Raw genomic sequence first — 22,976 nt, forward strand, 5'->3', positions numbered from 1 at the left:
CACTTCAGCTTCTAATTTCAATTTGTCCAGGAAAATTCCATTATCTTCTTCAACTTGGATTCTTTTGCAACAGATCAGAAAATCTCTACTGTTTTCCATTCTAATACCTTCCAACATTCTACCTCCTGACACCTCCATCTACAGGTTAACAGCCTTTGTAATAATCTCCCCAACCCAAACCTAAACCAAATGTTCACTTAGCTCCCCTGCCCTCATTAACTTACTAAACGTCCTTAACCACATTTGAGGCCACTGTGTTCTCTTGAATTCAGCCAGAATTTCAATCTCATTTACCTAATGTAAATTCCCCCATCTTATTTTTAAAAAGAGCAAGCTAATAGCAGAACCAAGATGAAACACAGGCCTCCTGACTCCCAGTTGATCATTATTTTTAAGATAAAACCTGCCTCATACCTGACAGATTGTCCATATGAATTTACACTTGCTCATATTATTGCTTTTAGTTTATCTAGAGCTAACAGTAAAATTAGAGGAACATGCTAATTTCTAAATAAGCTGTTTGGTATAATTTCACTCCGTATGTTTATAAATTTACCCAAACTTCAATATATTTTAAGGTTTTACTTAAAGAAATTAATGCTACTGATTTTTACATGTCAGACTGCCTCTTCATTGGCTTTGCAGCCAAGAAGTATGAATCTGCTGCTGCTAAGTCGCTTCAGTCATGTCCGACTCTGTGCGACCCCGTAGACGGCGGCCCACCAGGCTCCCCGTCCCTGGGATTCTCCAGGCAAGAACACTGAAGCGGGTTGCCATTTCCTTCTCCAATGCAGGAAAGTGGAAAGTGAAAGTGAAGTCGTCAGTCATGATGGACTCTTAGTGACCCCATGGACTGCAGCCCACCACGCTCCTCCGTCCATGGGATTGTCCAGGCAAGAGTACTGGAGTGGGGTGCCATTGCCTTCTAGCCTCTATAAAGTATAGCTAGAAGCTTTATTTTAAAGATAGCAGCAATGAGTAAGTTACAGAGAACATGAAGAAACTCAAATATCCAAGGGAAAGGACCATGAAAATTTTCATCCCTTTTCTGACCTGCTACCCAGTTTTGATTTTAACTTAAATTGATTCTAGGGAAGAATGACAGGATGGAAACAAGAGATGTGTATTGAAGATGTTTGAGAATGATGGAAGGAGAAAAACTGCAGATGGAAAGATCTATTGAAAGGAAAACAGAGGGGAACCAATCTAGGCAAACAGCCCCAAAATGTGAACTTATCACCACCAAACCCAGGGTTTCCAGGTGTTTTCTTTTCCTACAGAGACAAGACTGTCAGGATGTCAAGCACCTGATTGAACTCTGCCGCACTGCGCTCTGAATTCCAAGGCTATGTGTGTCATTCTGGCCATGTGTTTCCAATTTAACATGCTCTTTCTCTCAAGATAGCTTTACAAATAGCTAAGCACACTTAAATGCAGTGACCCAACCAGGAAGGATGTGTCAGACCGCTAACTCTGGTGCTCCTTTCAAATGATTGTCTGGACAGGCAAAACATGACCAGCAGCTATTTCTTGCCAGGGATTTCATGGCAGTGAGCCGTCTAATCTGGTTATGATCTTTCTTATGACCTTGGCTGCTGTTTCACTGTAATTATCTTAGACCTACAGGTAAAATCTAAGCATTCTCATGAATATGGAATGTTCATGGAAATGAACATCAAATATGGAATGTAAGCTTTTGTAGAACAATGAAGACGCAACAGATGTGAAGGAACAAGAAGCAGAAAACAAGAGGAACCAGATGGTTAACACCCTTATGAAAAATGGATATGGGATGCAACACAGTCACCCTCTTGGTAGACACAGAAACACTGCCGCCTTAAAGAGAACTCAGTGCCCATCTTCATCTTTTTGTATTTCCCATTATTCTAGCTCCTTGCACCTCTCTGGGAACTTTACAATGCCAGAGTGTCCTATTTGTCATGGAACACTGAACTACGCAATGAAAGAATAGAACTAACCATGAAGTCAATGTTAGATCTGAATGACTGTTTGAGTCTGATGAGACTAAGAACAAAGAAAAAGAGAAAGAAAAACCTCTTAAGGCGTTCTCAATAAAAAGTGTCAAAAGTAAGAAATTAATATGTAGAGTGGAAATTAGATACAAAAACGTCCCATAGAGGTGAAAACAGTTCAGTTTTATCTATAAACTAACATTAATTAAAAGGTCCACTTATAATTAAATCCATGTTTCCTCCCAGAAAATTTTATAAGGGATACCTCCACCAATATATGCAGACACAAATGCATTATGGATATTAAATCATGATACACAAATTCCATATGTACAGTACTTAACATGATATTTTTGTACTATAAAACCACTCAACGTAGTTTATCATAATCCAGGCTAAGAGACATTACATCTTGTGCCTATAGTCAGAGTTCTCAGAAACATCCCACATATGCAACAGTCCCATAGAGAGCTAAAGAAAGAGTAACTGAAAGAAAGACTAGAAAGAAGAAACAAAGGCAAAATAACACTTAACTTGTGTTCCCCCCCAAGACAGTTTCTTTAATGTCAAGAGAGAACTTGTATTCTTAAAAAGGAAGAGAAATAAATGAAGAAGGGAGAAGTGGATTTTACTCCATCTCTAATTGATCCTAAGGACATGATTACATATTAATTTGTATCAACAGTTCTAGGGAAGAGACTATTTGATGTATTGGTATTTCTAGGTTATTAAACATATTTTTTGCAAACTTAAATCTATATGCAACCAGTTTATTGTTTGTAAAATGAACATAACTAACCCTCATCACTTGTTTTAGTGAATTTTATACTAAAGTTATTAAAACACTTAATATCTCTTTGAATACAACTATCCCAAAGTGGAGAGTGAAAAACTTGGCTTAAAGCTCAACATTCAGAAAACGAAGATCATGGCATCCAGTCCCACGACTTCATGAGAAATAGATGGGGAAACAGTGGAAACAGTGTCAGACTTTATTTTTCTGGGCTCCAAAATCACTGCAGATGGTGAGTGCAGCCATGAAATTAAAAGGCGCTTACTCCTTGGAAGGAAAGTTATGACCAACCTAGACAGCATATTCAAACACAGAGACATTACTTTGCTGACAAAGGTTCATCTAGTCAAGGCTATGGTTTTTCCTGTGGTCATGTATGAATGTGAGAGTTGGAATGTGAAGAAGGCTGAGTGCCGAAGAATTGATGCTTTTGAACTGTGGTGTTGGAGAAGACTCTTAAGAGTCCCTTGGACTGCAAGGAGATCCAACCAGTCCATTCTGAAGGAGATCAGCCCTGGGATTTCTTTGAAAGGAATGATGCTAAAGCTGAGACTCCAGTACTTTGGCCACCTCATGCGAAGAGTTGACTCATTGGAAAAGACTCTGATGTTGGGAGGGATTGGGGGCAGGAGGAGAAGGGGACGACAGAGGATGAGATGGCTGGATGGTATCACTGACTCGATGGACGTGAGTTTGAGTGAACTCCGGGAGTTGGTGATGGACAGGGAGGTCTGGCGTGCTGCGATTCATGGGGTCTCAAAGAGTCGGACATGACTGAGCGACTGATCTGATCTGATCTGATCTGATCCCACAGAAATACAAAGGATCATAAGAGATTACTATGAGCAATTATATCCCAACAAAGTGGACAACCTAGAAGAAATAAATAAATTTCTAGAAATATACACTCTTCCCAGACTAAACCATGAAGAAATATACTGATTACTGATAAGGAGATGGATACACTAATCAAAAAGCTGCCAACAAAAAAAGCTCAGAACCAGACAGCTTCATTGGCAAATTTCACAAAACATTTAACATCTATATTTTTAAACTCTTCCCAAAAAACTGAAGAGAAGGGAAAACTTCCCAATACATTTTATGAAACCAGCATTACCCTGACACCAAAATCAGTAAGAACACCAGAAAAGAAAATTACAGGTAAATATTCTTGATAAATATAGATTAAAATTTTATTAACAAAATATAGTTGACCCTTGAACAACACAAGTTTGAATTGCTCAGGTCATTTTTATACAGGTTTTTTCAACAGAAAATACTATAGTACTATATGATTTGCAACTGGTTTAGTCCAGGAATGCAGAACCATGAATACAGAGGAACTATAAAGGGCCAACTATAAGTTATACACAGAAATTCAACTGCATGAATGGTCAGTACCACTAACCTCTGCATTGTTCAATGGTCAATTGTACTAGCAAACTAAATCCAACAATAAATTAGAAGGATCATACATGATAATCAAGTGAAATTTATCCCAGAGATGCAAGGATGGCTCAATATCCACAAAATCAATATGGTATATCAGATTAACAAAATGAAGAATAAAAATCATACAGTCATCTCAATAGATGCAGAAAGGCATATAACAAAATTCAATATCCATTTATGATTAAAACTCACAACAAAGTGGTAACAGAGGAAATATACTTCAACATAATAAAGCCCATTTATGGCAAATCCACAGCTAACATCATATTCAATGAAGAAAAACTAAAAGCTTTTCCTTTTAGACTATGAATAAGACAAGGATGCCCGTTCTCATTACTTTCATTCAACACAATAGTGGAAGTCTTAGCCACAAGAGAGAGGCAAGGAAAAGAAAAAAAAGGAATCCCAATTGGAAAAAAAGAGGTAAACTGTTACTATTTGCAAACACTACTATTTACAGGAAACCTTAAAGAATCCACCAAAAAACTTTTAGAACTAATACATGAATTCAATAAAGTCACAGGATAGAAAATCAATATAAAGAAATCTGTGGTGGATGTGTACACTGACAACAAACTGTCAGAAAGAGAAATTGGGAAAAACACTCATCTATAATCGCATCAAAAAAAGTAAATGTCTAGGAATAATTTAACCCAGGAGGTGAAAGACCCATGCAATAAAAACCATACGGTTTTACTCATACATGAAATCTAAACAACAACAAAACCAACAAACAAAAACATAAAGCAAACTTAGATACAGAGAAGGGATTAGCGAAGGGGTATGCAAAATGGGTGAAACTGGTCAACTGGACAATGAATAGTAATTAGATTTGAGGTGATGATCACTCTGTAATGTTTACAGATGTCAGAACTATAATACTATATACTTGAAACATATAATTTAAAAAGCTCTTTGAAAGTAAATATAAGAAATTATACGAGTTTTGTGATATTACTATAACTGCATAAAGCTGGTCAGTTCTTTTGAATGTAAAAGCCAATGGAAGATTTCCAGAATCATACCTATAGACAGAGACCCACATAAAGCACCTCAACCTTAGCAATGTGTTACATTTGCATGTGCAAGTAATTAGAGTACACCTGAATGCACTATTCTCGTGTGCAAATCTTTATTCTCCACTTCCTACAAATGAAATTAAAGAAGGATATATTGGATTTTGAAGTTTTTTGTTTTCCCTTTCAAAGTACTTTATAATAAAGTGTGCTTAATTAAAAGAGCAATCACAAAAGACAGGAGAAATGCTGATGACTCGAGGGTGACAGCCACACACCAAAGTGATTAATCCCTAGCAAACAGATTACAACTAAACTCGAGCAGACAGATGAAGAGATACATAGCTTATCTTCATCAATAAGCATTTTCATGTTGGAAATGCATTTCAAGTTCAAAATGTTCTCTCCAAGATAAAATGTGTTTCTTTTATATACCTTAATTATTACTATATCTGTATATATGTGTGTATATATGTGTGTGTATGTAATAGATATAAACCACTGGAGTAGGAAATGACAACTCATTCCACTATTCTTGCCTGGAAAATTTCATGGACACAAGAGCCTGGTGGGCAATAGTCCATGGAGCCACAAAAAGTCAAACATGACTGAGCACACGTGTACATGAATAGATATAAAATTTTATTTAAAAATTTTTTTAATTTATGTAAAATGCCACTTTTACATCCCTTGAATTCTACATACACACACATGCAGATGGTGACCACAGCCATGAAATTAAAAGACACTTGCTCCTTATAAGAAAAGGTAAGACAAACCTAGACACCATATTAAAAAGCAGAGACGTTACTTTGCCAACAAAGTCAAAGCTATGATTTTTCCGGTAGTCATATATGGATGTAAGAGTTGGACCATAAAGAAGGCTGAGCACTGAAGAATTGATGTTTTTGAACTGTGGTGTTGGAGAAGACTCTTGAGAGTCCCTTGGGCTGCGAGGAGATCAGACCAGTCAATCCTAAATGAAATCAGTCCTGAATATTCATTGGAAGGACTGCTGCTGAAGCTGAAGCTCCAATACTTTGACCACCTGATGGGAAGAACTGACTCATTGGAAAAGACCCTGATGCAGGGCAAGATTGAAGACAGGAGGAGAAGGGGATGAAAGAGGACGAGATGGTTGGATAGCATCACTGACTCAATGGACATGAGTTTGGGCAAACTCTGGGAGTGTGAAGGACAGGGAAGCCTGGCATGCTGTAGTCCATGGGGTCACAAAAAGTCAGACATGACTGAGCAACTGAACAACAGTATACATGCATTGGATATATGTGTCTATAATCTGTGTTTAATATTTTAAAAACCAATTTTACAATTTATACTATAGATTCACCTTAGTGGCTAAAAACGATCAAACAGAATATGTGAGGATATAGAAGGAAAGAGTTAGAAGTTATACTATTTTAGCCGTGAGAGTCTAGGGAAAAATTCTCTGTACATTTCACCTGGATGTGACTTAAAGAACAAAACCCTGAGATTCTATCCTAGGGCAGTCATTAAGTCAAGCAAATGACTTAACATCCATATCTCAAGTATCCTGTCTATGAAATGGAAACATTTATTTTCATATGTCAGTGAAGTCATCAGTATTACACTACATAAAAATTGTTCTCAAAGAAGTGAAATGTATGTGTGGCATATGTGCCAAGTGCTATGCCTTCTACATGTGATTTAGTGATTTCACAAAAGTGAAAGTGAAAGTGAAGTCGCTCAGTCGTGTCTGACTCTTTGCGACCCCATAGACTGTAGCCTACCAGGCTCCTCCGTCCATGGGATTTTCCAGGCAATAGTACTGGAGTGGATTGCCATTTCCTTCTCCAGGGGATCTTCCTGACCCAGGGCTCGAACCCGGGTCTCCCACATTGTAGACAGACGCTGTACCCTCTGAGCCACCAGGGAAGTCCAGACAGATATAAAATACAACATAAACTTCATAGCCACACAAATCCAGCAATCACTTATCAAAAAATATTTATCAAGATTATACTGTGTACCAGCAATAAATAAGATAACTATGACCCTGTCTCCATGGGTCTTACATTCTAGAGGGAGACAAACAACAAACAAGAAAATAAATTAGAAAAATAACCACATACTATTAAAAGAATTTTACAGTACTCTCACACATTACCACACAACTAACCACACTTAGAACACTTAGAACTTAGAGTGCTTACCATATATTTATATTTGCGCATATGTGTGTGTGTACATTTCTATTCATTGAAGTGTTCTTAAAGAAATGGACCATGTCTTTTACCATCCAAAACTTAGCACAATAATTGAGAGAGTAACATTTTACAGACCAACTCTTCCACCAAGAACAACTATAAAAGTTCAGGATAACCCAGTTCTTCAAAAGCTTAGCAAGCAACAATATTAATCAGGATTTAAAAAGACACATGTTCCCCCAAAAGAGAAATATTTTGACATGAACCCACAATTCTGTTTCTGGGTTCCAAAAGGCATTTTCAGATTCCTAAGATGAAGATGGCAAAAAGACAAAGGTCAGAATGAAGCAGCTAAGAGGTAGTAAAGACAAGCCGAGGTTACAAATAGTTGCATGATACTAAAGAGGCAAAAATTCCTACCAAAAAGGATGGACCCTAACTGAAAACAAACAAACAAAAAAACAGAAGATATAAAACAGGCTTTCTACTGAAATACTCCAAGGACTACAATCTAGAAATAAGGTAAACTAGAGAAAGCAATGGCACCCCACTCCAGTGCTCTTGCTTGAAAAATCCCATGGACGGAGGAGCCTGGTGGGCTGCAGTCCATGGGGTCATGAAGAGTCGGACATGACTGAGCGACTTCCCTTTCACTTTTCACTTTCATGCATTGGAGAAGGAAATGGCAACACACTCCAGTGTTCTTGCCTGGAGAATCTCAGGGACAGGGGAGCCTGGTGGGCTTCCATCTATGGGGTCACACAGAGTCGGACACGACTGAAGCGACTTAGCAGCAGCAGCAGCAGCAGCAGAAATAATTCAGCCTTTAGAAACAGTGAAACTCAGACTCAAATTCTGTAACTCTGAGTCAATCACAATGACAGGTCCACATTCTATGCCTGACAGCTTAAAAAAGTAAACACTAGAAAAAGATAACATTATCCAGAGGCACTATAACTTTTTTATTGAATACACGAAGTATTCAATCAAGACTTAATAGGTATGCTAGGATATAGAATTAAAACAACTGAAACCCCCAAAATAAAATAAAAAACAGTAAATTCATAGATACCTCAAATAATGGTATCAGTCTAAAATAACTGTCTTTAATATGCTTATGAAATTAAATGATTACATGGAGAATTTTACCAGAGAACTGGAGTAAGAAAATTATGGAACTTAAATTATGGAAATTAAAATTTTGGAACTAGTATATACAATTACCAACACTAAGAAACTCAACAAAGCATATGAGACACCACAGAAAAGAATATTAGTAAAATGGAATACAAGTAAAAATATAAATACCTGCATGAAAGCAGAGATTTTTTTTTTAAGAAAAAGATAGACAATGTAAGAAATATATGGGACATGGAGAAAAGGTCTATCATATAAATAATTGAAATCCCAGAAGAAAAATTGAAACAGGAGAAACCATATTTGAAAGAAGTTCCAAAACAAAGAAAGACACCAAGCAACAGAATTACGAAGTGCTGCTGCTAAGTCACTACAGTCGTGTCCGACTCTGTGCGACCCCATAGACGGCAGCCCACCAGGCTCCCCCGTCCCTGGGATTCTCCAGGCAAGAACACTGGAGTGGGTTGCCATTTCCTTCTCCAATGCATGAAAGTGAAAAGTGAAAGTGAAGTCGCTCAGTCGTCTCCAACTCTTAGCAACTCCATGTACTGCAGCCTACCAGGCTCCTCTGTCCATGGGATTTTCCAGGCAAGAGTACTGGAGTGAGGTGCCATTGCCTTCTCCCACAAAGTGCTATAAACCCAAAACAAAATAAATATAAAGAAAACATCTAGATACACTTCTGAAAACCAAAGATAAAGAGTTTTAAGAGCGGCTAGAGACAAAAACACTTTTAAATAAGCAGCAATAAGATTGGCACCTGATTTCTCTACAGGAATGAAGTCAAAGGAGAATGAAGTGGTATCTTCTAAACCAAGACACTTCTTAAAAATAAAGGACAAATGAAGATTATGTCAGACAAACAAAAGAGGAGAACATTTATAGGCAGTAAATCCATTCCCCACTCCCCACCCAAACACTAGAGGTTCTTCAGGCAAAAGAAATTCTAAATATGCAGAAAAGAATGGAGTATCATAGAATAAGCAAATATGTGGAAAACATAAATGAATGACTCTGTACAACAATATATGTGTCTTATGGAAGTTAAAATACGTATATAAGTAAAATACATGACTAGAATATTGACAAGACATGTTCAAAATTGTTTCACTGTCTAGGAAGTGATAAGATTAGTAGCCATTATATAATAAAAGCACTGCTGCTGCTGCTGAGTCGCTTCAGTCGTGTCCGACTCTGTGCGACCCCATAGACGGCAGCCCACCAGGCTCCCCCGTCCCTGGGATTCTCCAGGCAAGAACACTGGAGTGGGTTGCCATTTCCTTCTCCAATGCATGAAAGTGAAAAGTGAAAGGGAAGTTGCTCAGTCATGTCTGACTCTTCACGACCCTATGGACTGCAACCTACCAGGCTCTTCCATCCATGGGATTTTCCAGGCAAGAGTACTGGAGTGGGGTGCCATCACCTTCTCCAAATAAAAGCACTAATTTCTAGCAAACTTTAAAGAATAAAAGATTTATGTGTGGGAATATCTGAAATAGGTAGCAGCAAACTATGGCTAAGGAGCAAATCCAACCTACCACCTTTTTTGTACAGCCTGAGAGTTAAGAATGGTTTTATATTCTCAATAGAAAAAAAACTATTAGAAAAAAAATAAAATTTACCAGTAGAACAAATATTAAAAGAAGAACAGAATCTTCATAGAGTGCTTTACAATATGTCATACATTGCTCTAGATCTTTGCATATTTGCAACACCCTTCTGAAGTAAGTGCTATTACTTATTGTATAGATAAGGAAACTGTAGCTTCTAGATAGGCTAACTAGTTAATGATCACATAGCTGATGTCAGTTCCTCTGGCATCCAAACCCTGGGAGCCTTCCCCAGAGGCTGTGCTCTGAATGTGCCTCCCTCACACACAGGTATATCTAGGACTTCTGTCAGGAGACTGTCAGCTATGCAAAGCCATGACTTCACCATGTGAACCATGACACTCTACTCAGCAATCTCTGTTCTCTCCATATTCAGAATCTTTCTGTACATAGTTTCTGCTTGCTTAGACTGTCTAACTCTTTATTTTTCTATCAAAATCCTTTGTGAAGACTTAGAACTAAGTTCTTAGAACCTCTAAGTTCTGAAAGCTGCTTTGACAATTCCTTTCTATGAATGTTTTCCTTGTTCTGTTTCTATGGCATCTAAAATCATAATCTGTTCCCACATCGTGACATTCTTTCCTATGTATTACATTAGAATTTCTCTCCACTTCATTATTTGTATGTCTCCCCAACAAGAATGCAAGTTCATTTGGATCTAGTAAGTTTCCTACCATGCCTGCATGCATCAGAATCTCAATACTTAGGTCAATAAAGGAATGAATTATTGGTGGCTATTGGCAGAGATGAAAGAAAAAAATGCTTTAAGAGCAGTGCCTTTCCATTAATTACATAACTTTTCTTTCTTCATCTGTAAAATGAGGAAAATTTGATTAAATCAGAATCACAATCCATCTAAAGTTTGCTTTTTATCATATAATGTAGCATCTCTCTCTCTCTCTTTCAAGGTAGATGATAAATGATAGGTAGGTAGGTAGGTAGGTAGATAGATGGCAGATAGAGTAATAGAAAGAACAGAAAACTCTAGAAGCAGGTTAGCTTATTACAACTGAACAAAAAAGTGAAGTTGCTCAGTCGTGTCCGACTCTTTGCAACCCCATGGACTGAGGCCTCCCAGGCTCCTCCGTCTATGGGATTTTCCAGGCAAGAGTACTGGACCGGGTTGCCGTTTCCTTCTCCAGAGGACCTTCCCAACTCAGGGATTAAACCCGGGTCTCCCGCATTGCAGGCAGACACTTTACTCTCTAAGCCAATAGGGGCTTCCCTGGTGGCTCAAAGGGTAAAGCAGCTGCCTGCAATGCGGGAAGCCCCTAGAAGCTTAATATATTTTAACTTATTTGCCCCATCAATTGGTTTGCTTGCTTGCTTGCTTCATTTGCTTCAGTCATGTCTGACTCTTTGTGACTTCATGAACTGTAACCCACCAGGCTTCTCTGTCCATGTGATTTTCCAGGCAAGAATACTGGAGTGGGTTGCCATGCCCTTCTCCAGGGGATCTTCCCGGCCCAGGGCTCGAACTCACATCTCTGGTGTCTCCTGCATTTGCAGGTGGTTTCTTTACCACTGGTGCCACCTGGGAAGTCCCAATCAATTGGTTACTCTTTAAATGTATTGTCACCATAAAATGAAAAACAATACAACCTTTAAAAATAACAGAATAGTACTGTAGGTACTGATAATAAATGACTCCAAAATATGGTAAAGAGAGAGCGACATGAAGGGATGAAACAAAATGGGTTCTCTTTGGGTTTTAAAAAATGGAGTGTGTGTATATATGTAGAGATGGTTGGATGGCATCACCAACTCAATAGACATGAGTTTGAGCACAAAATCCAGGAGATGGTGAGGGACAGGGAAGCCTGGCATGCTGCAATCCATGGGGTTGCTCAGTCGCAAATGATGGAGTGACTGTACAACATATATGTAGAGAAGATTTCACATGAATAAAAAGAGAATTACTTACAGCGGTTGCCTCTGGAGAAAAAAGACTGGCTTAAGCATTGGCATAGGAGGACAAAGCACTTTTCACTAGATTGTCTTCTGTATATTTAAAATTTAGTTATCAATGCATGTATTACCATAGAAACATAAATCGAAATATCTTAAATAAAGTGAAAAATTAATAACTCCTTTGCCTGCTCTTGGAAAGTATGAAGTTGAGGAATGTAGCTTCTAAATGAGTGTAATAACCATGAATCGTAACAACCACAAATTCTCAACCTTGAGAAATGAGAAAATCAAGCACAGTAGTAAATGATAGAAAGCAAACGTTTACTCGTACTAAATAGGATTACCCTTAATTAAACAACATAAATAAATGGTGTCTGGTGCAAAACTAGGCCTGGTATGTTTCTTCTGAAACTGAATGCAATAGATTTGGCTCAACAGTTTCTCAGTCTCCCTTCCACCTCACCTCTCCCCTTTCCTTCTTGCCTTCCTCACTTGCCATGTAACCTTTGAGTCGTGTTTTATTGTTTTAAAAAATGGCAACAATGCACCAAAGCTAAATGATGAAAACAACTTTGTTTTGTATTTTCCGTACTACAGGCAGACAAACCTGTATCAATTTCTTCAAAACTAATTTATTTCTAAGAAACTGTCTACAAAGAACAAATGTTTGCTGATGGTGATGACTATAATAAGAAAACTTCGTCACTATTCCTTAGCATCTGTAACTAGGAAACCCGTTCTGACTGTATGTCTTGCAACAGGCTTAATTATTTAGCTACAGGAAGTGGGGGAGAGAACCCTTCTGTTTCCAATATTCATGAAAAAAGTCTTAATTTCAGAGAAAAGATAAATTTGAATATACTGAAATGAGATCCTCTCCCTGCTAAAATGTTCTGGAGACACTCTGCAGACCAGGACTGCTTCTCTTCTGCTTCCTCTTCCAACTCTCCCTTTGACACAAGGCACTGCTTATTTAGAAGATAAATCTAAACTGCATAATTTAGAAGAAAACATACGGAGCAATATCCCCCACCCTGAGGGCTTACAAAAGAAGAAACCTCTCTCCACTGGAGATCTGCTTATTTTTAAAATTAACACAGCATAGGAAAATCTTTTTATATATGTTTGCTTGAGGGCTCAGAATTTAATCAAATGCCTCTGATAGAGAATATGTCAGGGTTTTTTGTTTTTTTGTTTTTTTCCGTAAGCAAAGAAAGCTAAGAATTTTTTAGAAATATGCTGCTTTAAGGAGTCTAGATTTTTACAAAACTCACTTGGTAGTAACCACACAGTAGCAAACCCAAAGACAGAAAGAATCCAAACTTTCAAAACAGAACTTTACAACTTTTAATACTGGTCAGCTACTTCCATAGGTCAAATGAAGAGAGAGCAAAATCTTGTTGTAGCCAGGGGCAAGATCTGGAAGCAGTTTCCAATGATTCATCCCCCTCACTCCTATTTTCCTTCCCTTCATATGCAAATCCACATGCATCCCAGGCCCCTTTCTTCCTGTTACCCAGCCAGGGACTTCCTGTCTATCTGTAACCTCCACTTCCAATTCACTGGGGTTTACTTTTCTTAAGTCTTAAGTCTGTAGCTATTCTTTACTCTCTAAATATCTAGATCTTCTGGAATCCTCTTACTAACCCTTGAATCCTTGGTTGAAATTTCTGTCTACTCTTTGCCTCATTTAATTTGCTATTCATGAGTGTCATTCATTTGTTCATTCAGTAAGTATTCTTTGATCATGATGTGTCATGCACCGTTTCAAATACTAAGACCCTAAGAGTAACAAAACAGACTGAAAAATGAGCAATGAAAGTATAGATGGTAACAGCCATCTTAACAATAATTGTCCTCCACATGGATCCAATGTTAGGGGTAGAAAAGCTGTTTTTAAAAAGACATCTTAATAAATAAACTCCAGATATTTCAAAAAGAGTGAAATCAAGTATTCCATGTACGTGTGTATGTTTGTATGCTGTGTTTAGTTGTTCAGTTGTATCCCACTCCAAATAGGAAAAGGAGCACGTCAAGGCTGTATATTGTCAACCTGTTTATTTAACTTATATGCAGAGTACATCATGAGAAACACTGGAATGGAAGAAACACAAGCTGGAATCAAGATTGCCGGGAGAAATATCAATAACCTCAGATATGCAGATGACACCACCCTTATGGCAGAAAGTGAAGAGGAACTAAATAGCCTCTTGATGAAGGTGAAAGTAGAGAGTGAAAAAGTTGGCTTAAAGCTCAACATTCAGAAAACGAAGATCATGGCATCCGGTCCCATCACTTCATGGGAAATAGATGGGAAAACAATGGAAACAGTGTCAGACTTTATTTTTCTGGGCTCCAAAATCACTGCAGATGGTGACTGCAGCCATGAAATTAAAAGACACTTATTCCTTGGAAGGAAAGTTATGACCAACCTAGATAGCATATTCAAAAGCAGAGACATTACTTTGCCAACAAAGGTCCATCTAGTCAAGGCTATGGTTTTTCCTATGGTCATGTATGGATGTGAGAGTTGGACTGCGAAGAAGGCTGAGCGCCAAAGAATTGATGCTTTTGAACTGTGGTGTTGGAGAAGACTCTTGAGAGTCCCTTGGACTGCAAGGAGATCCAACCAGTCCATTCTGAAGGAGATCAGCCCTGGGATTTCTTTGGAAGGAATGATGTTAAAGCTGAAACTCCAGTACTTTGGCCACCTCATGCGAAGAGTTGACTCATTGGAAAAGACTCTGATGCTGGGAGGGATTGGGGGCAAGAGGAGAAGGGGACGACAGAGGATGAGATGACTGGATGGCATCACTGACTCGATAGACGTGAGTCTGAGTGAACTCCGGGAGTTGGTGATGGACAGGGAGGCCTGGCGTGCTGCGATTCATGGGGTCGCAAAGAGTCGGACACGACTGAACGACTGATCTGATCTATCCCACTCCATGCAACCCTTTGCATTGCAGCCCACCAGGCTACACTGTCCATGGGATTTTCCAGGCAAGAATACTTGGAGTGGGTTGCCATTTCCTTCTCCAGAGGATCTTCCCAACCCAGGGATCAAAATAATGTCTTTTGTGTCTCCTGCATTGCAGGCGGATTCTTTACTTGCTGAGCTATCCCACATATTATATGTATGTGTATGTGTGTGTGTATATATATATTTATATATATGTATATATTTGAAATTAGCGTTAAAATGCTTTCAGAAAAGGTCTTGCAGTCACTACCATCATTTTGAACCTGAGGCTTGCTAAATGAATGTTCTTGCAATAAAACGTAATATTGCCCTCACCTTTTAGTATATTGATTTATATTCATCTCCAGATGAAATCATGTCTAAAAGGAATTTCATAATAGTAATCAAAGACAAAGGATAATTTATACTCCTTATAAATCTTTTAGTATCAAAGTTAAAATAATAAGGTGTGATACTTTAATTGAATCATGACAGTCAAAATAGCCATCCCCTTCTACCATGTCCTTAATTCAAGATTTTATGCATTATGTTTATTTTGAAAACTTGGCCAGAGACTGTATTTACCAAATGTTTATATAGCAAGTCTTCTTGAATGATATTGAAGTGAACTATCTTTGAAAATACTAAATAGTGTGACTATTCCTGCTTATCATTAAGGAGAGCAAACAAGGCACAATGGATTTGTCATTTATCCATTCATGGAACACAAGGTGACAGGCTGCATTGCTGAAGGAGGTCCCTCTGTCCAGACCAAGCTCATGCCCAGGTCAGCTGCGGCAGGAGGGTTTAGTGAAGAATGCTTATGATGTTGTTGATCAGTATCTTAGTTCATTTGGGATGTATAACAAAATACTAGAGACTGGGTGGCTTATAAAGGACAGAAACTTATTTCTCACATTTCTGGAAGCTAGAAGTCTGAGACCATGGTGCCAACATGGTTAGTTAAGGGTCAGCTTCCAGACCGCAGACTTCTCATTTTGTCCTCATATGGTGGAAGGGGTGAGGGATCTCTGTGGAGCACTAACTCTACTCAAGAGGAGTCCACCCTTAAAAACCTTTCAAAAGCCTCACCTTCCAATGCCATCACACTGGGAATTAGGAGTTTAACATATGAATTCTGGGGAGACACAAAATTCAGACCATAGTGGTCATCTCATTGAAAATCCAACCCCTTCTGCCTTGCCCTCTTCCCCCATAAAGGATTGAAAAGCTAAATACTAATATATCTTTCCTTTCCTTTCCTTACAGTCATGTAACAAAGTCATACTGATATATTAATATAAGGGGAAAAAACCTGTTGAGTGTAGAAAAGAAGGGCCTCTAGGAAACACCGCTTTCAAATTAAAGAGGTGTTTGTGACTATTTGCCTCCTTCCCGCTTTTAAAGTAAAAATGCGTCCCTGACCTGTGGAAGTCACGAGTGCTATGGAGTTGAGAAGCCAACATGCTAAAGAGAGATTCCAGGTGCCTGAGTGTTCAACGATGTCACTGAGTCACTGCACCAAGCACAGGACTACTTCCGTCCAGATTTCTTCTTCTATGAGGATAGAACCCTATTTGCTTCAGCTCTGATTAGCTGCATTTTTTGATACTTGTAGCTTAAATCTACCAACACAGTGCTTGAGCTTGTATATTGAGCAAATCCAAGTTAAAATCCATCCTCAAACATTTGATACCTGAAGGATCTCAGACAAAGTTCATCTCCTCTCCTGGTCTCATTGTCCCCATTGACATCTTTTACATATCTATAGTCAGATTTACAATCTCCCCTCTATGGTTATCATTAGCCTGTGGAAGTAACTTTTCATGAGAAACCAATCTATCTTGCCCGCAAAGCTTACAGAGTTTTAAATGACAAACTATTTGAAAATACATGACAGGGGAAAGCAGCAGAAGGGAGAAAAATGCAAAAAATATTTATTTCTCTGTAGACTTAAAAAGATGTAGATGAGAATGTACAAGGAAAATAAATGCTTACAAAGGAGATTTAAAAAAAAAAAAAAAAAAACTTTTTTGCATGATGATGTGGTACCCAACTTGAAACCTGTAATATTTTTCAGGTGGCAGCAGGAGACCATTAAAATACCAATACCCAGAGACATAGGGGAGTTTAGGCCAGTAAGGGAAAAGCCGGGTGGAGCCAAACTTCAATATCTGACAGGAATAAAGCAGCAAAAATGGCTGGAAATGTACTTCAAGATTAAGAGACCTGGAAACCTGGAAGATGGATTATAATAACTGAGAAAGAAAATGATCCCAAATTGCAAATAAATCTATTATTTAAATCCTCATGATCTCTGCACAGATTTTGAAAACATCCTATACATATACATCAGCATTGTATAAACAGGGAAAATAAAATGAAACAAAGCAAAATAAGTGAAAGAGAGACTGCAGTGTTGCCAGAGAATAAGCGTTTTACAAAACCAAAGCCAAGAAACTGAATAATTAAAGAGATTAAATATACATGTCTCTGGTACAAAAGGGCTAAAATCAACACAGAAGTTTGTGTGCTCTGTTGTGTCCCACTCTGCGACCACATGGACTGTAGCCCGTGAGGCTCCTCCGTCCATGGGATTCTCCAGGCAAGAATCCTGGAGTGGGGTGCCATTTCCTTCTACAGAGGATCTTCCCAAGCCAGCGATCGAACCTGGGTCTGTCTCTTGTGTCTTTCTGCATTGGCAGGTGGATTCTTTACCACTGGCGCCGCCTGGGAAGCCTAGAAAGCTCATGATCAGATTTCAAGTGAACAGAGACGATCTTCCAACTAAACTGTGAAAGCAAGAGAGAAAATATTGTTATCTGGAAAACTCCAATTCCATGAGTGAGAGAAAACCACCAGGAAAATAGGTTTAAACCAGCTGGCTTCCTGGTTTTGGAAGTGAATATTTAATTCAGCTCCCTCATTTTATTAATGAGAGCTTGTGGTTCAAAGAAGTTATAGAACAAAATAAACCATAGGCTGTGTTTCCTCTCTGTGACCTGTTTCCCTTGAGATGGACAATATCCTCCCTTTCTGAGAGAAACTAGAAAATCTTCTTCTGGAATATAAAGAAAACATGGACATGAACATGCATCAGAGATAAAATTCTTACACTGATCAATTTCTCATCAATTTATTTATTCTTAGCCTATCTCATTGGGATGTAGAAAACAAGGTAAGAATACATGTAACATTATGAGGATCTTTGTTAAAAAAAAAAATAACAATAGCTAAAGGAAGGAAATATAGGAAGGAGGGAGGAAGCGGCAAAATTTGTCCATGGTTCATATTTGCATCCACCTTGCAGCTGGTGATGGACGGGAAGGCCTGGCGTGCTGCGATTCATGGGGTCGCAAAGAGTCGGACATGACTGAGCAACTGAACTGAACTGCCTAATTTTAGATATTCTTAACTCCCTGCACAGCCCACCACACACATCAATACTCAGCCCAAATATCTGATTGTTGCTCTTCATTTGATAAGTCGTGTCTGACTCCTTGCGACCCCGTGGACTATAGTCCGGCAGGCTCCTCTGTTTTATGGGATTCTCCAGGCAAGAACACTGGAGTGGGTTGCCATTTTCTTCTCCAGAGGATCTTCCTGGATCAGGGATTGAATCCACATCTTCTACACTGGCAGGCAGATTCTTTGCCACTGAGCCACCGGAGAAGCCAAATACCTGATTAGTAAATGTTAAATGCCTTCTCCCACTGTACTGGTGCACGGTGAACCAAGATAGCAGCACATGCGGACCTGCAGGTGAAGAGGGTCTTGAGCAGGAACAGGCTTCTATTAGAAAGCTGAGGCGGCTGTAGAGAAGAATTTGGAGTGAGACCCAAATCTTGCAGAAGAAAGGCGGCTCCAGGGGCCTAGGGGATGGTTTTACAGAGTCCTGAGGCCAGTCTGGGCCTCCTTAGGTTGGGATTGGGGCTAAGTAGCTCTGGCCTTGCCAGGTTGGGCTGGGTTGTCTGTGACCTATCCAGGCCTGTCCCCTCGTTTTGAGCTCCTGAGTATTTTGCTGCACTTGGAGCCTTCAGGGATTCAGTTCCATGATAAGACCTGAAGTGAGTATTTCAAATGGGAGCCCCTTTGGGGAGCTTGCCTGAGCTAATTCCTCTAGAATTCTGCCTCCTCATTTGCTTTGACAAACTCCAAATCCAGCTTGTATTTTTAGGCTATTTATTTGATTCCATATCTTGAAAGGTTGAAGGATCTACAGTTGAGAAAGTCAGATATTTTCATAGCAATGTTTGTTTCAAGACTTTGGCCCTCAACTCACCCCCTGTTTGAAAACCATGTCAGAAAAAGAACTAAGTCCAGTAAAGTTGTTTTCAAGTCAAATTAGTATCAGAAGAACTGGCTTCTCCCTGTGTTTAAACTATTGCTTTAAAATGTGTTATTACCCAGAAACATTTTGCCACCTGAGTGGTCAGGATTCTCACATCATTACCAACCCCAAATCCTGTGTTTTTTTTGGGGGGGAGGGGGTAACGGAGGAGAGAGGATAGGATTGGAAAGGACCCTAGACCTCATCTAATTTAAATCTGTACTTTTATAAAAAAGGCAACTGGATTCTAGAAAAGTATCAGTCAAAGGTTAAGATCCAGTATATTCTCTGTCTTACCCCACACTTTTTGACTGGGAGTTTAACCACTCCAGTATTCTTGCCTGTAGAATCCATGGACAGAGGAGCCTGTTGGGCTACAGTCCACAGAGCTACAAGGAGTCAGACACAACTGAGCAATTAACACTTGTTTTTAGAAGAGCAACATGTTCCTTCTTAATACTGACTTTTGGTCAACCTTTGCATAAGAAATTTGATAGCTAAAATCTCTGTTGCTCCTAATAAATGAACTGTTTGTTATTGCCCTGAGGGGGAAAAATAATAACAGTAATGAGTCTAGATTTCACTGTCAGAAAGTTGTCACTCCTTGGAATAACAAAGCATCTTCTTTGGCAATGGCCATTTCCCTCAGTCATTAGGGGCAATGACTGAGCCTGCTTCTGACAGCAGAGGACTCTGAAGACAGGAATGCCATGAAGGTGCTTGTTACAACTGGGAATGTAGAATGAAGGTCTGAATTAACAAGCAGTTAGAGATACAGATGGAGACCCAGAGGACAAGTGACTAGGAGGAGAGTGCTGGCATTAGGGCCAAGTAAGGATGGCCCCTGGGCCCTCCCCTTGCTCTAGTCCAGCCACCTCATCCCTCCTGGGAGCTATGTCCTCACATCTAGAATGGAGACATGGCCTGAAGTACTGGTGATTCTGGACAGATCAGCTTCCTGGTCTTGTCAGAGAACTAAATGTCCATCCAGTCACCTATTCATCTATTTATGAATTTATTTTTATCCCTCCTTGTTCCAGAAGTATTTCAAAGAGCTCAAATGAAACATAACAAAACAGCACAAGTTAAAGCAGGAAGGAAGGATGGAAGAACAAAAGTGAAGAATTAAAAAGGGATCCCAGCAGGAGACTGAAAGCAAACACTTCAAAATGCATTTTGTGAAAGTTCATCTTGCTGTACCCATGTGACTTATGTCCTTTCTGCATGTCTATATAGATGGCAATTTAGTGGGAAGAGGGGAGGAGAGGGTGAGATGTATGGAGAGAGTAACATGGAAACTTCCGTTACCATATGTAAAATAGATAGCCAATGGGAATTTGCTGTATGGCTCAGGAAAGTCAAACAGGGGCTCTATATCAACCTGGAGGGGTGGGATGGGGAGAGAGATGGGAGGGAGGTTCAAGAGGGAGGGGATACATGTATACCTATGGCTGATTCATGTTGAGGTTTGACAGAAAACAGCAAAAATTCTGTAAAGCAATTATCCTTCAATAAAAAATAAATTTAAAAAATACTCTTCTTAAAAATAATAATAATAATTACTGAGAAAAAGACAGTATGGCATGATCTCACTTATATGTGGAATCCCTCCATAAAAGAACTCAGAGATGCAGAGAACAAGTCACCAGTTGCCAGAAGCAGGGGCTAGAGGTGAGCAAAATGAGTGAAGGGGGTCAAAAGGTACAGACTTTCAACTGTAAACTAAGTTAAGTCCTGGGGATGTAATGTACAGCATGGTGACTATAGTTAATAATACTGTATTGCATATTTGAAAGTTGCTAAAGGAGTAAATCTTAAAATTTCTTATCACAAGGAAAAAAAGTTGTTAACTATGTGTGGTGATATATGAACTAGATATAGATCTCCCGTGGTGATCATTTGGGCAACATATACCAAAGTCAAGTCCTTATGTTATACACTTGAAACGAATGTTATATCAGTTGTATCCGGAAAAAAAAAAAAAAAAAAAAACACTAACTTTTACATGTTAGTCACTCTTCTAAGTTCACCCACCTTACTGCAGTATTTAATACTAACAACCCTAGAAAGTGATTCCTATTATTACCTTAGAACTGAGAAACAGAGGATTAGGAACTTTAAGAATTTGCTGAAGATAAAACTTGTAGTCAACAAAGGCATCCATTTAGCCAGGCTGTCATCCATAGGGTCCACGCTCTTAAACTACTCTACTATGGGGCCACCTTTGTCAACACTCCAGGTATTTTTTTTCACTCTTCACTGAAGACAAAACAAATTACATGTATTCAATAACAATGCATCACAGATGGATAATTTTGTAATGAGTTAATATTTTGAAAACTTAATAATTTTAATAAGAAACAACCTTTGTATACATTCATGGAATATTGTGCTGGCTTGCTCTGAAATTGTCCTATTTTATTAATGACCTGGGGTCATAGGTGAAGCCCATGTTTCTGAAGTCTGCCATTAAGGTCAGCTTTTTTACAATGGCCCTCTTCTGCTAACCTGTCAAAGAAAAGTTGAGCATTTGTAGCAATCAAATTCCCACCTAACATGTAAAGATTAGCATTATGTTTGAGGAGGAGATAATAAAAATCAAACATACTTTCTATGGAGTGTCATTTTCTTTTAATCCAAAAATACTAAAACTGAAAGTCCAGCTAAAAGAACTTTGCATTCCATTATATCTCATGACTTCATTCATTCTCATTATCATAATGATAATCTCACTCATTGTCTCTCCCTTGAACTAGAAAATGAAATTGATTACTAAGAGTTCAAGTCTGTGATATGATTCTAAATATTCTGCAAGGCAGTCACTTGCTATGATACCATAGATGGCCAAAAAGAAACAAAATTTATCATTTGCTATAATAAAGGCCTAATATAGGATTAGGGCAAATAATAAAAGAAGAAATCAGTACTCAGAGGAAGAAACCTCCCACATGATAATAAATCACATGTTATTTAGACTACTGTTTAGAACCACAATTAGGATAACATGTAGCTATAATTTAAAATAGGCAGAGAGTGAGGCAGGGTAAGAACAGAGAGAGAACACAAGAAGGTCCTTTTATAAACAGAAGGGTAGAATACAAAACATGCTATTTTTGTGTAAGGCACGTGTTGACTTATAAAGAATTAGTCGACATGAGCCACTACAGCTCACTTAAACATGTCTTTGAAAGAGATATTCCAGAGATGGTACATAATTTATAAAATGCCACCAAAAATACTTTTTTTTGTGAGGAGGTTCATGAGTTGCAAACTATCCTAAAAATTCAGAAACTGAATATAATATACCTACATAATTTGACAGCAAATACAGATACAAAACATGTCTTCAAGCTAACAAAAGAAGCAAAAGATTTAAATAGGGCACTCAATAAAGAATTTACCCTATGAAGAATAAAAAGAGATTAGAAAAATAGAAAGATAAGCAATATAGCAGCCATTCTGACTGGCGTGAAATGGTATCTCATAGTTTTGATTTGCATTTCTCTGATAATGAGTGATGTTAAGCATCTTTTCATGTGTTTGTTAGCCATCTGTATGTCTTCTTTGGAGAAATGTCTGTTTAGTTCTTTGGCCCATTTTTTGATT

The 22,976-nt window shown here is 38.6% G+C and overlaps 1 protein-coding gene across 45 annotated transcripts in view; it reads right to left on the reverse strand.

Moving 5' to 3' along the window:
- Positions 1-22,976, reverse strand: part of DKK2 (dickkopf WNT signaling pathway inhibitor 2) — a 583,019-nt gene that overhangs the window by 356,634 nt on the left and 203,409 nt on the right. The window contains exon 5 of one of the 45 annotated variants that reach the window (XR_008716846.1): positions 16,956-17,832. The exons of 43 other annotated variants lie outside the window; for them this stretch is intronic. The gene's annotated coding sequence lies outside the window, so the exon portion shown is untranslated. Of the gene's footprint in view, positions 1-16,955; positions 17,833-18,160; positions 18,853-22,976 lie in introns of those variants that run through there. One more of the 45 variants, XR_008716845.1, reaches the window with a different exon arrangement.

This window comes from Bubalus kerabau, chromosome 7, assembly GCF_029407905.1.
Source record: "Bubalus kerabau isolate K-KA32 ecotype Philippines breed swamp buffalo chromosome 7, PCC_UOA_SB_1v2, whole genome shotgun sequence".
Lineage (NCBI taxonomy): Eukaryota > Metazoa > Chordata > Mammalia > Artiodactyla > Bovidae > Bubalus > Bubalus kerabau.